Below are 7,886 nucleotides of genomic sequence, written 5' to 3'. Positions count from 1 at the left end.
ATTCGGTGTCCACTCAATTTGGACACATCCAAAAAGCTTGCAACTGGTGGGTAGGAATTATCTCCTCTTCGGAGAGGACCGCAAGAAGTGGCACAATGATCCAAGATCGGTTAGCCGAGGCAAAAATAACATATATGTTGACTCATAACACACACTTTCAATTTGAGCATTGTTGGGCCCTCCTTAAGGATAGCCTAAAATGGAATGAAGAATTAGAGAGCCGGTCCACAACTACATCGAGGAGATGAACCAATGTCATTCTCGATGTAGATGCACTACACCAGAATTCAAGAAATAGGACACACTCTTAGGACTATATACCCCGTCTTAAATTAAAAACGATAATTGCCGTCTTAAATTGTCTTAATCCGTCGTAGTTGTTTTTTTAGGTTGACTAAAGTTGACTCCAGGACATTAGTTTTCGTCCCAAATACGAGACGAGACAAGTTGTCTTTCCTGGTTTTGGTGACCGTCGTAGATTATTTTGAGAGAATGTATTGCTCACGCACCCAATATTTCACTATCCCGCCCAAGATTTTCACCATTCCGCCCAATATTTCTTTATTTTAGTAACCCTAGTGTAAAAGGAAAATGAGACTTTGGTGGGAATGATTTGTAAGTTAGAGCAAAATCGGCAAGAGCTACATCTCTCTCTCAAGTTTGGTAACCCCCTCATCTCTATCTCAACTTTTTGTATCCCTCTCTCTCTTTCATCAATTTTCATTTTTGTTCAGTACCTCATTTTCTGAACCCCATTTTTTTTTTTGGATAATCATTTATGAACCCCAATTTCTAGGGTTGTGCATTATTGTAAGCATACAAAGTGGAGAGGAGGTGTCAATTAAATTGGTATGTTCTACTCTTTGTGTTTTTTTTTTGTTTGAGAATTTTAAAGCAATTTGTATACAGCTTGTGTCTTTGTTGTAGTATTTTGATGTGATTGTTCACATGCTAATTTTATCGGACCTAATTAAATCGTCAAGGATTTTGTAAGAATAATAATTGAATGTTAAAGATCTCTTTTTTCCTTAGATATCGATGTCATGATACAAGCTTGCGAGTTGATAGTTTTTCTCTGTTGAAGCTTTGTTGAAGCTTATTTAGTAGGTTGGTAAGTTTGGGCCTTGGCTATTGTCAAGCCTTACATAATAAATGTAATTGTTATAAATATGTGTTCTTTGTACTTGATAACTGTATCTCAGAGTGTCTGTTGCATATAGACTTGTTATTTTCTGATGTAATTATAATGTGGTTTTTTCTAGTAGCATATAGTTTCATAATCCCCTAAGATGAGTGGTTGGGGACATTATTAGCAGGGAAACTAAATATAGTGAATTATACCCTGAAGTGAGTAAGTAGAGGTTGATTTGAAGTCTTTAGGTGAGCACAATATTACAATGCAGTGATTTTTGAGCCAATGAGTTCCTTCAAGAGCTTTGTGGTTTTTTTTGAAGGACCACGCGGGTTGCAAACAGGGATCTGAGTTGGTCGACTTGGTGCCCTCGAAAAAGTCTAAAATGCTAATATGTGGGAAACATATTATAGCCTATTATACTATCTGCAGCTTGATTAAGTACTCTTCTGCTTAAAACCATATAGTGTAGTAATATATGAAAATAATTTAAAACAAATAACTAATTGTTACTTCTATACCATTATTTTGTTATATCGACTTTTACGTATGGGTGCAACCCTAGAAGCTAAATTGTCTTGTTACTCGGTTTCAATTGGAGTCCTCATCCTCACTTCCACCATCCCCTTTTTGCTTCTACATCATGTGGGGATAAGTAAACCTTCCGTGCAATTGAAACCGCATTTTCCTAAAACAAATGTGTGAACAGTTATGAGTCATTGAGAAGGAGGAAAGGGATATGGAGGATTTTCATTAATATTATTATATTAGTGAAAAAAGGTGCACAATCTCGCAATTACTTGGTTGAACGAATCGGATCATTTTTCGGTTCAGAAGCGAGAATTACATGTAATATCGGCAATGTACTTATGTAAAATTGGAGGATGCTTTTTAAGTGTATCTGTGGATCGTGTGTTGGCGCTTTGAAGTACTTATCAGCCACCGAAATACTCAAATAATCTAAACCTTCTTTTTGCAAATGTTCATCCACCTTTGCGGAGAGATCTTGAGAAGTTACTTTGCAGCTACCATAGGAACTCAAAGCAGGCACAAAGACACAACAATGGGAAAGTGCAAAGATAAGATACTCCAGTGGTTTAGTGCATAGTAACTGAACTAAATTCAGACTCTATTCAAATACTTAAAAACATCATGCATGCTTTATGTTTAATTTGTTATTAGTTATGAACTTATGTTCTGTTACTCCTTACTTCCCTTTCATTAATTTTTTTTATGTGGCATGTTGAGTATATGTACTTGAGGACAAGATCACTAATTTTTTCTTTACTCACTACCGCAGTTGTCTTGCTTCTTCGACTTGTTCCTCTCCTTCCATTCAACATCATGAATTACCTCTTCTCGGTAACTCCCCGCTTGGTCTAGGGGAATATATCTTTTTACCGTGGCTAGGAATGATGGTATGTCCTTTTAACATTCAGTTTATTGTAAGTACAAGCTGCTAGAATGCTTATCGCTATATCAGTATTGTTGTCCGGGAAGAATTTTTTTTTCCTACTTGGGTTGTTCATTTCTTATTATTTGTGGAATAGAAGGGAAAACTTCTCTTTCATGTCAATCTGGTTGTATCTATTTCTAAACTAATGATGGAAGTGTGCATTTCTATATCTTTTTCTTTTTCTTTTTCTTTTTATTGCCCAATGCAAAAGTTTAATGTGATTATGTGTAGAGATTCATTTTTATTTGCACAAAAAGGTATGAACCATCTTTATCTTCTTCCGTCAGTAGCACCAGTACTATAGTGTAAGTACTTAAATTTCTTTATTTCTTCCGTAGTTCACCTTTTAATTCAACAACCCTTTTATAAGCTACCGGGATTGGAGTGAATGCGTGTGGATAGTGTGACAGATCGAAGTTTTATCGTTTCAACACGAGCAAAATTTGAGTTTGTTCTCTTCGTCAAGTTAGTCGAAAGGTTAGAATAATTATCTCTCAATTAGTTAATTTAGATTAGATTGAATTAGTGTTAAATTTCGTTAGATTATGATATATTTCAAAGGATTGAATTGGGTAATTGATTGTGACAATGGGTATTAAGATATAGTGGTTTGAGGAATTTAGTGGAGAAGGCGTAATCACAATTGTGGAGTTTACCTTGCTGACTTGGTAAGAAGCTTAACTATTCTAATTTGTATGTTAAGGAAGAAAAAGACCTTGTGCTGAACAATTGCTGAATTTTAGATTGTTATTGTGCATTAAATCCTTGTCGCACATAAAGTTCTTTATCACTTGATTTGAAACAAGTGCCAAGGCGTGGGTAATCTTGGAAGCAAGAGCTAATTTAGTTTGTGTAATATAAATTGTGGGTGTTGTTCTATGTTGTTCAGGCTAAGTAGACCCCATTAGTCGTGTGTACCATCTGAAACACTTGATGAAAAGTGTCGAAGAGAACCATATATCTTGGCCGATTGGTTCTCATATAGGCATGTTGTGTTGATTGGTCATTTGGTTTGTAAACTGATTTTTAGTATCTTTGTTATCTAGTTGGATGGGTGGAAATTGTATATGATTGATTGAATTGGCAAAGTCAGTTAGATTTCCAGTAATTTTGCCCTATCAATTCTTTAGTAGCTTTAATAACATAGTGGAAATATTGATTTGTATGTGGTGTTACTAATGAGTAGTTGAAGAAAAGCTATGAATCCCTTTACTGTTTTTGCATGAATTAATATCTTTCATTATGTTAATGAAATATTAATACCTTATTTTTTTTTCTTATATTTGTATGAAGGAGTTCCTAGGTCGTATGGTTGGATAAAAGGGACATTCTTTCTTTAAGAAAAGTAAGATCAGTGGGGGTGAATTAATACTTATCTTTTCTTTTGGTAAGGAAATGAGGCTTGAGCAGCTAGCAACAAAGGAAAATGGAAAACTGGAGTTTGGCTAGAGAAGAGGACAACACCAATTCTTGTTATGCAAAGAAACAAAACAACATAAACATTTCAGGTAAAAATTTCCAAACCAAATTTCAAGGTTATACTTTTGTTACCTGAGTGAATATATAAGTGTCTTTAAACCATGAGCAAAGCTATGGCAGTCATTAGGTACCAGTAGAAGGTCCATGGCTTTACTCTAGTGGATATGGGTGTTTGGTTCATAGTTTTCTTTTCATTCTAATATTATGGCTGCCTTGTTGAGATATAATTCGGTATTCTAGTGGTGCATGTTGAAATTCAATTGCTCCACCATTACATGAGTAAACGGTAAGGTACGTACTTTCCAATTAAAGGTGGCAAGCGGTAAACTCGGTGTTGGGATGGTTTTGTCGCAAAGACGAGTCACCGCGTTCAAAATTTGATTATAGGGGTTTTATGTGAAAACTGTTTTCAGGTACTTAATCCCAAAAACTGTTTTAGGGACCTTTCTAGAAAAACCTGTTTTTTTTTTTTTGGGTTTTTGTTAAATTTCGGATCTGATTTTTTGGGCAAAAAAAAAGAGATAGGAAAAACAGAAGAGTGGAGAAGGGGGGGGGGGGGGAGAACAGAAAAAGAAGGAAAGATAGATAGAGAGATGGTGTACAAAGAGAAGAAGAAAGGGAAAACAGAAGAGAGACAGAGAGAGTTGACTGGTAGGAGTGAGGAGAGAAAGAAAGAAAAAGAAAAGAGAGTGAAAAGAGATAAAAAGTGAAATAAGAGGGAGAGAGATCAGGAGAGAAGTGAGGAAAGAGAAAAGAAAAAGAGAGGGAGAGAGAGAAAGTAAGAGAGGAGGAAAAAGAAAGAAGAAGGAAAAGAGGATGGCGGCGAAACTCGGACAATCGTGGTCACTCGTGAAGAACAACCCCTCTTTGATTCTTATTGCGTGAAACTAGTGAGTACTTAGTATTTTGTTTATGTTAACTATGTGTATGATTTATTTTTATCTTATGATGCTTTTCTATTCGTCATAACATGTATGTGTAGGAAGATGAATTGATAATATTGTATGTAAGCAGTAGTTTTCTTGGTTTAGTTTTCTGGGGTCGGTTCAGAAGAGTCCTGAAAAATCATGCTTGGGAATGAGGTCTCGGGGCTTGAATAAGAGTTTTAGATCTACAACTCTTCTTTCCAATACAGTTGTATTCACCTCGTTTCAATATCTACACAGTAAGTTAAGACTGTTTTAATACAGAGAAGTCCGTCAGGATTTTTATGACTAAGTTCTGTGTTTGGTCGCGTTCTGTGAATTTTCTGTTAAGAATCTGCTTTCATGGTCTAAACATTAGTTGTAGGTAATTTAATTATGTTTCAAACCCAATTTACCTTGTACTAATGGCTATGTTATTTTACATCATCTACAACTTATAGTGAACAACACATACAGCTTTTGACGCCAGGATTCCACGGTCATTAAGAAGTCAATTGCTCTTGCTATTTAAGTTCACGGTCATATAGGGGACATGCCAAGAGCATGTGAAATGACATGAAATGATAATTTTATTACGTACGGTGTGATGTTAAGTGAATTCACTATTATAGTATTTAAGTATCAAATAAGTGCAAATGTGAGTAACTACAAACATTATCTTATTCATCATTATTTATAGCTGATTGTTCTTGTTCTAGCTTGAACGGATGGAATGCAGAACTAGTAATGTAGAAAAGAATCAGACCTTAAAAGAGTAGTTGGAAGATCTCAAGAAAGAGCCGCGTTGATCCCGGAAGATATTTTGGATCTGAAAGAGTAACTGGAAGATCTCAAGAAAGGCCATGGATTTGGATCCTTTGGAAGATATTTTCTCCCAGCCTGTTGTTTCTAACGGTGAGCAATGGTTCTTTATCATTAATTTTCATGTTTGGCTTTTCTTCTTAGCTCATGAGAGGATGCTGAATGAATTGTGATAAGATTATAAGAATCATGGATTCCCTGGCTATACATTTCTTATTCATTCATTTTCGGCGGTGCTCCTCCACTTTACGTGGGATGGATAGCTCCAACCACTAGTGCAAGTTTTTATCCTAGGGAAGCAAGTCCAGTTCTTTGCGGAAGAGCTGGCTTTCCATGCTCTTTTAAGGTGTTGTGCTAACGTTTTATGAAATTCTAGTCACCTTTGTATGGCGTGGGACTTGGCGAGAATCCGGGAAGCACTTCATTACAACAATTATCAACGGCTTTGATCCGTGCCGACATTCTCAATCGCTTCTATTGATGTCCTTCGTTCGAGGTGCCCTTCTTCATAATGTAATAACTGCTTATGGCGAGTGGTTTTTGTGATTGTCTTTTATCATACCATGCTAGCTAACATCAGAATCCTTAAATTTCTTGCAGGTCACTACATCATCTTAGTTAAGTGATCTGCGGGATCAAGTCAAGCATACTAGAATTTTGAATGTTGTTTATCGATCTGCATCTGCTTTAGGATCACGTCTACCCTCTATAGCTAGCACAAGAGCAAGGGTTCTTTGGCGGGTGCCATTTTTTTTGATCTCGGTGTACTCAGGTAACTATGTAGCAACTTTGAGAACTTATGTTTGCTTTTGAGCTAGGGATGTGATTTATTGTGCTAAATGATTTTTTCGAACAATTGATGTTACAAACTTCTTATGCTTCTGTTAGAATTTGAGGAAATAATATTGTCTTTGCCGAACAAGTATTAGGCCGCAGAGATCATAAATTGCAAGGCATTGCCTTGGTGGTTTGGCCTTTCTCTTTGGTACTTTAGTAGCACATTAAGCTATGTGACATGGACACTTCATATTTTGAAAGCCTCAATAATGAATTGACTCTTACAGAAAAAAAAAAATTTTCTAGTAGGGAAAGGTTTGTGTTGTGTCTCCGAAACAAATGCTAATCTGTGCCCAATACGATAAGTATCCGCATATCCGTGTGGACACAAACACATTGATGCATAAAATTTCTAATTGTGGTTACCCTGATAGACTAAGAACACTCTTTGTTAACATAGTCACAATTCCATAAGATGCCCCTAGCATTGATTTTCTTGTAAGGAGGCGCTTTATAAGGTTTTAACCCCAAGAAATATCTGTGTAACTAGAGAATTGAAATATTTTTTTACCTAGCTATGTCCTACTTCATATAGGTCGCCATGTCAGAAACCAACACACCCAACACACACCTGTGTCAATGTTTCTCAGATATTAATTAGGCTAAAACAATTTTTTTTTTTTGCTAGGTTATAATTTTTTGCTACATAGCTTAAACAAAATGTCTTTCTTGTCCCGATGCACGATCACGGGCTTCTTGTTTGTTATTATTATTAGGTTTAACTTGGATCTAAAGTATGAACTTTGTTTTTCATGTTGTCATTATGATTATATGTTGGGTACTTCTAGGCATTGTCACGACCCCGTCATCTCTATCGTCGTGGTCCTGCATGGGTGCTCGCCGCCGTAGTGTGACTCCATTACCAACTTCTAAAGAGGACGGAGACGGATCTTAGGCTTCTCTTTTATCAAATAGAACTTCTGATGCCCTTGAGATTGTTTAGTCATGAAAGGTTGTGTGACTCAATGAAAGACCAAATTGCATAAAGGTGATGAAGATAGGAATTTCAAAGCACAAATTGTTTTTTTTTCCATTATGTTCTTATTATGCCTTGTGTACTTTAAAAGCCTACTTATTTATTGGCAATCAATAGCTTGAAAACATTGTAAATTTTGGAAAACCAATGTATAATATATCAAATTTTGAAATGTGTTGTTTTAGTATGTTTGTGTAATTGATTTTATGATATGAGAATCATGTAGTAATTAGTAGCGGTGTCGGGGGAAAATAGGTTCTACTAAAAAAATTAATTATT

The 7,886-nt window shown here is 35.8% G+C and overlaps 1 long non-coding RNA gene across 3 annotated transcripts; it reads left to right on the top strand.

Annotated features, from left to right (window-relative positions):
• The first annotated feature begins 276 nt into the window (after positions 1 to 276).
• Positions 277 to 5,729, top strand: LOC147513074 (uncharacterized). Of its 3 annotated transcripts, none has more exons than XR_015217330.1 (4): positions 277 to 663; positions 797 to 849; positions 3,981 to 4,957; positions 5,692 to 5,729. It is a non-coding gene; the product is annotated as an uncharacterized LOC147513074 (long non-coding RNA). The 3 variants fall into 3 exon arrangements; XR_015217331.1 differs by having other exon boundaries at positions 3,981 to 4,096; positions 5,692 to 5,728; XR_015217329.1 differs by lacking the exon at positions 5,692 to 5,729 and having other exon boundaries at positions 3,981 to 5,426.
• The last annotated feature ends 2,157 nt before the right edge of the window (positions 5,730 to 7,886 follow it).

Source organism: Coptis chinensis, chromosome 3 (genome assembly GCF_015680905.1).
Source record: "Coptis chinensis isolate HL-2020 chromosome 3, ASM1568090v1, whole genome shotgun sequence".
NCBI lineage: Eukaryota > Viridiplantae > Streptophyta > Magnoliopsida > Ranunculales > Ranunculaceae > Coptis > Coptis chinensis.
The sequence above is the reverse complement of the archived record's forward strand: the minus strand, read 5'-3'. Positions and strand labels throughout refer to the sequence as shown.